The sequence below is a fragment of the Quercus suber genome, unplaced genomic scaffold (assembly GCF_002906115.3).
Source record: "Quercus suber isolate HL8 unplaced genomic scaffold, Cork oak 2.0 scaffold_790, whole genome shotgun sequence".
NCBI lineage: Eukaryota > Viridiplantae > Streptophyta > Magnoliopsida > Fagales > Fagaceae > Quercus > Quercus suber.
Window position 1 is genome coordinate 100,580 of NW_027070226.1, and position 6,000 is coordinate 106,579.

At 38.8% G+C, this 6,000-nt stretch overlaps 1 pseudogene; it reads left to right on the plus strand.

Annotated features, from left to right (window-relative positions):
* Positions 1 to 5,950: 5,950 nt before the first annotated feature.
* Positions 5,951 to 6,000, plus strand: part of LOC136064883 (uncharacterized) — a 3,251-nt pseudogene continuing 3,201 nt past the window's right edge.

Sequence of the window (6,000 nt, forward strand, 5' to 3'; positions counted from 1 at the left end):
ACAATTTAAACTAATCTAATAATAAGTAATGCATTTCGTAATTATATTTTTATTTATTATAGGAACAATCATATATGTAACATAGGAACAATCTAAAACACCAAAAAAATGTAAACTAAAAAAAAATAATAAAACTTAACAATGATTAATTGAACCAATATTATGATAAAATTTTGTTTTTAATAATCTATTAAGGTTATTTTCTTTGTAGAAATTATAATTTCGGCCACCCAAAACATATTATCAAATAAACAATTATTGTATATATACAAATTTTAACTTTTGCAATTTGTCACATATATAATTATTTTCGTTTGGCTAACCTTTGCTTTTCTTTAAGTGAATGACATTATAGAGTACTTCTAATACAACTATTAAAAGTACTTTGTCCACCACAAAGGATTAGAAAATAAACAAAAATTAGTAAAGTCTCATAGTTTAATATCCTAATTGAGCACTATAAAAAATCATGTTATGTAAGAAAATAAATACCAAATTATCCAAATCATGCTATGTAATAGAATAATATTATATTTTTATACGCTATATTTAATTCTTTAGATTGCAATAGGATAACATTTAACAATCAAAGAGAATAAAAAATAAAATAAACAACATCAACAATTTAAAAAATAAAACTAAATCGCATTAACCCAAAATAGAATTTTAAAGAATATAAAAAATTATCAACCTAAAGTAGAGATGCAATAAAAATAAAAAATAAAAATCCACCAAAAAATTGAGAGAGAGAGAGAGAGTACCTTTTTCTGTGAGGAAAAACTATGCATAGAATAGAAGAGATAGTGACAAATTTATAGTAAGATTGTGTGAATAAGAAGAGACAAAAATAAAGGAAGATGAAGGGAAAAAGGAAGAATGATATTAATGTAGACGGTAGTGGGGAGATGAAAAGGTAAGGGAGGGAGAAAGATTGAAGAAGTAGTGGGGAGATGAAATGGTAAGGGAGAGAGAAAGGTTGGAGAAATGTAAATATTAAAAAAAAATGTTAAAAACAATTATAGGAAAATTGAAAAAAAAAAAAAAAAAAAAAAAAAAAAAAAAAAAAAAAAAAAAAAAAAAAAAAAAAAAAAAAAAAAAAAAAAAAAAAAAACCTAAAGCTTGAAAGGCTTCAACGTTTTATTTTATTTTATTTTTTCCTTTAAACTGAAAAGGCTCACATAAAATCTTAAATCTGAACTGAAAAGGTTTTGGGTTGGACTTGATAGTGAAACTAAATAAATAAGAAGTGGGCTAGATTAATTATACAGATTTATTATATGGTGATAGTGGAAGTAAATAAATAAGTAGTGGGCTGGATTTATTATAGGGTGATAGTGGAAGTAAATAAATAAGTAGTGGATTGTATTCATAAGGCTGAAAATTGTAAAAATTATTTTAAAATTGTAGGACAAATTATATATATATTTTAAAAATGACGTGGCAGCTGATGTGGCGCAACATGAGAGCAGTAGTATTAAATGCTACGCTTCAGCTTTTAGTAATATATAGATTTGGTGCCTAAATGTACTCATTATTCTTATATTTTGATTTAGGATGCAAATGGAGGCATAAAGTGCAAAACGTAGTTAATTGGGTGATTCTGGACAGCTTTGACATCGCTTTGTAATCTGGGCATAACTCTCTCATAATAGCTCCGATTGATATGATTCAAGATGCTATGGAACACCAAGACAAATATCTACAACTTTCATGTTTTGAGTTTTGAGAGATACAGGCCGCATCAAGGTCAAAATCGGGCTTGAAGTTGCTGCACCTGCACTGTTGACGTTCTGGAATGTTCCTTTGCTTGAAATTCTTTTTTTTTTTTTGAGAAACCAGACCAAACAGCCTGGGCACTTTTATTCAAAACAAAATTAATGAACATCTCTAAACACAAAGGGGGCAATGTCTTCAGGTAAGTCTTCTAGCCAAACCTGAAGCCCTGAACTAGAACTAGCTTTCTTAGCCAATGCATCAGCAACAGAGTTACATACACGGCTAGAATATGAAAAAACAACATATTGAAAATGTGATAATTGGGACCGAATGTCTTCAAGAATGTTCCCATAGCTGGCAAACTGACCCGATCCATTCTGGAGCGCCTCAATGACAATAACAGAGTCCCCTTCGACCACCACTTGAGTCAAGCCAATCTCCAAAGCAAACTGAACTGCCCTCTGACATGCCAAAGCCTCCAACTCCGCCACAGACTGCCTGAGGACGTGGTGGACTCTGCTCACTCTCCCGTGCTTGAAGGAACTCCTGGAGAATGCTACTGGCCTCTCTGCAAATACTATCCACAGGTCGGACAGCTCTATTGAAATGAATAGCATTGCGCCTATTCCACACGAGCCACCCAGCAATAGCAAAAATCTCAGCTTTGTAATCATCTTGACTCGGCAAAAACCTGGCCAACAACTCTCTGTAATTCATAGGCTGAACAGGGACATATTGGTGGAACCATTCCAAAGACAACCAAACCGTAGCTATTTCCTTGCATGTCCAAAAAGCATTAACAGTATCCTCAGGAAACTCTCCACACAAATCACAAGTATCAGAGTCCGTGACGTGTCGATGGTGCAGATTCATCTTTGTTGGTAAAGCCTCATTACATGCCCTCCAAACAAAGTTTTTGATTTTGTTTGGCACCTGGAGTTGCCAAAGACTTTTCCAGAATTTCTTTTGGTGTTCTGCACTTGAGCTACCTGTGTTGAGGGCTTTAAGCACCACTGCAGTGACATCCTCCCCAACGATATGCCAGAAAGACTTATAAAATACAGGTGACATCCCATCAGGTCCAGGAGCTGTCAGAGGAGCCATTTGTTTAAGCGCCACCCCCACCTCATCGGCTTGAAAATCACGCCCCAGCAACTCAGCTGCTTCCTCAGTAATAGCTGGATGAATGCCTTGCAAGATACTGTCAAAACCCGAAGGGTTTGAGGAAGAGAAAATAGTCCTGAAATAGTCCTTAACAATCCCACCCAATCGGCTTTCCTCTTCTACCCACCCTCCATCATTATCCTCCAAACTTGATATAAAATTTCTTTGATTCCTTTGGTTTGCTCGGCAATGGAAATAGCGAGTGTTACTATCTCCCTCCTTCAGCCAAGCATTGCGAGACCGTTGCTTCCACATACTTTCTTCACGATATTTGAGCTTCTGAATTTCCTCCCTTAACTGATAAATCTTCCCCGGATTTGAAGCATAGCAACCTTCCTCTTCAGCCCATTTTAAATCCTTGAGTTTCTTTGCCAAAGTATTGTGCACGTGCCCAAAACAATTCCTATTCCAGGCTCTCAAATTCAACCGGCAAGCTGTGATCTTCCTGTTAAAACCCCTATCTATATTAGGAGAGGACTCACCCTCCCAAGATTGCTTTATTACATCTTCACAGGTACTATCTTTTAACCACATAGCTTCAAATCTGAAGGGACGGCCTTTCCTGTAAAAGCGCTTGAATTCCGAGTCTGAGCATAGCAGAAGTGGTTTATGTTCAGAGTGAAAAGCATCCAAGTGGTGAATACGAAATACTGAAAACCGAAGAATCCAATCTACAGTTGCCACACCCCTGTCTAGTCGGATCCAAGTATTTTGGTCACCAGGCCTTTTGTTACACCAAGTATATGGGAATCCTGTAAAGCCCAGGTCCTTCAAAGCACAATAATCCAAAGCATCTCGAAATCCCTGCATTTGCCTCTCCGGCCTATCCAACCACCCCAATTTCTCATTAGCAAACAAAATCTCATTAAAATCGCCCAAGCACACCCAAGGCAAACTAAATCGATGACTTAAAGATCGAAGTAAATCCCAGGAGTTTTCCCGGCTGGCAGTGTCAGGATCTCCGTAGAAACCCGTGAACCTCCAGGTGTCATCCGCTCCTTGATTAATAACAACATTAATGTATCTCTTAGATGAAGTCTGAACACTAACATCCACATCATGCTTCCAGAACAAAGCAAGCCCCCCACCTGAATTGGCACGTGGGACAAAAAAGAGATTAGCAAAATGTATCCTTCTACCAATTCTGTCCAAAATAAATTTTTCAGCCTTAGTTTCCATTAAGAAAACTAATTTGGGATCTTTTGTTGTCACTAGGGCAACCAGCTCATCTTCTGTCTGTGGGTTCCCAAGCCCACGACAGTTCCAACTTAGGCAATTCATAATGCCCGGTGGTGTTGCCATGCAGCCACCACCTCAGGAGATTGGTCATCCATCCCCTCACAAACATCCATACATTGTTTTTTACTCTCCACTGAATTCTCTAAGTCAATACTCATATGGCGCTTCCCATTGTCCACTGTGTTCGATACTGTCATGAGCATACAGCCTTCCTCATTATCCTTTTGATTCTTGCCCACTTCTCTAGCTAATCTCTTCCATGCCCTGGTCAACAAAGTTGGGCCAGACTTCTCAGCTGAAAAATCTGTCACTGTAGTTGGCTAATCTACTTTGGCCGAAACAATAACATGGCTGCCTTGCACTTCCATTGGTCTAACCCGGTCCTTTCCCAGCCCAACAAGACCACTCCCATTACCCTCACATTCTTGCTGACATGCATGCACCGTCCTTAAAGCACTACCATTTACTACTGAAACATCCCCTCTGTCCTCCTTCTCCCATACTTCGTCATGATCACTTGTACTGGCCAATTGCTTAGACTTCTCACCCATATCATGCTGAACTTTGGTTTTGACATTTGATTGCTTCTGCCATGGTACTTTACTATGTGCTGCCCCTGGAATAGTTGCCACTGTTTTACGTGTAGCCCTTACTGAGTTCGCACGAAGCCATTCGCCGTATTGTTGATCTTCCTTGCGCAACCTACCCTTGTTATGTAGCCACATCTCACAGTCTCGCTCACTGTGACTGACACGGCCACACCAATAGCAAAAGTTTGGTAACCGCTCATACTTCAATCCCACCCAACCCACAAATTTCCCTTCTTTCCGTAGCTTGCAACATCTGGGTAATGGTTTTGATATGTCCAAGCTGATTCGGATCCGCAAAAATTCTCCCCCAGCCCCATCGTCTTCTGGGTTAGCAACTTGAAGCACCCTACCTAAAGTCTTGCCCACAGATTCACCAGTTTCAGTCGTTAATAAATATGCAGGAACGTTGTGAAGCTGAATCCAAAAAGAAGAACTGGAATAGTCGAGTGATGGAGTCGCCTCAGCAACCAAAGTTCTCTGAAATACCACCAGGTGCTTATCGTATGACCACGGTTCCAGTTCTAAAACTCGTTCCATATCAAGACAGTCCTCAAACTCAAACAGTAGTATATTATCTCCCATATCTCGAATTTTTAATTCCCCCCTAGGTCTCCATAGAAGTTTAAACGTGCGAGCCACAGCATCGACATTCAGCACATGTTTTGTGAAGAACTTACCAGCCAAACGATGGGGGATAGTTACCTCTTGTCCATCAACATCAGCGCCCCTCTCTTCCTCTTCTGACAGAGAAAACCTAGCCCACATCTCCTCAAGTCCAGCCATAGTCCCACGTTCCACCAAAACACATCCAACAACCAAACGAGAAACCACTAACTCACACAGTACCACACCGTCCTACCAGCCTCACCAGAGTCTGAAGGGAACGAAAACCTAGACGAGGCTAGGGACAGGATTCTACAGACGCAAAGGGGTAGGAAACCCTAAACCCTATCAGTTAGGTGTTTTTCAGAAATTATTAGATCTTAGGAAGAACGCTCAACTAAATTAAATGCAACCGCTTGTGTTTGTGTTGTTTAGATTCATCGATCTCTCTAATTCTTAAGGCTGCTACTAAATTAAACATTTAGCGCTTGTCTTGGGTTGTTTCGTAATTAGGGTTAATTAGATCGCTTGTTTTCTAATTAACTGCAACTAAGGAGAGATAGGAAAATAGTTCCAACGGTGAATATTCAAAGTGTGAATTAATATATACTTGCATTGATGATCAGTTATAAACTTCGATGGTGGATGTTGACTTGGACCAAGGTTTGTTCTCTTGATTGATTTTGAT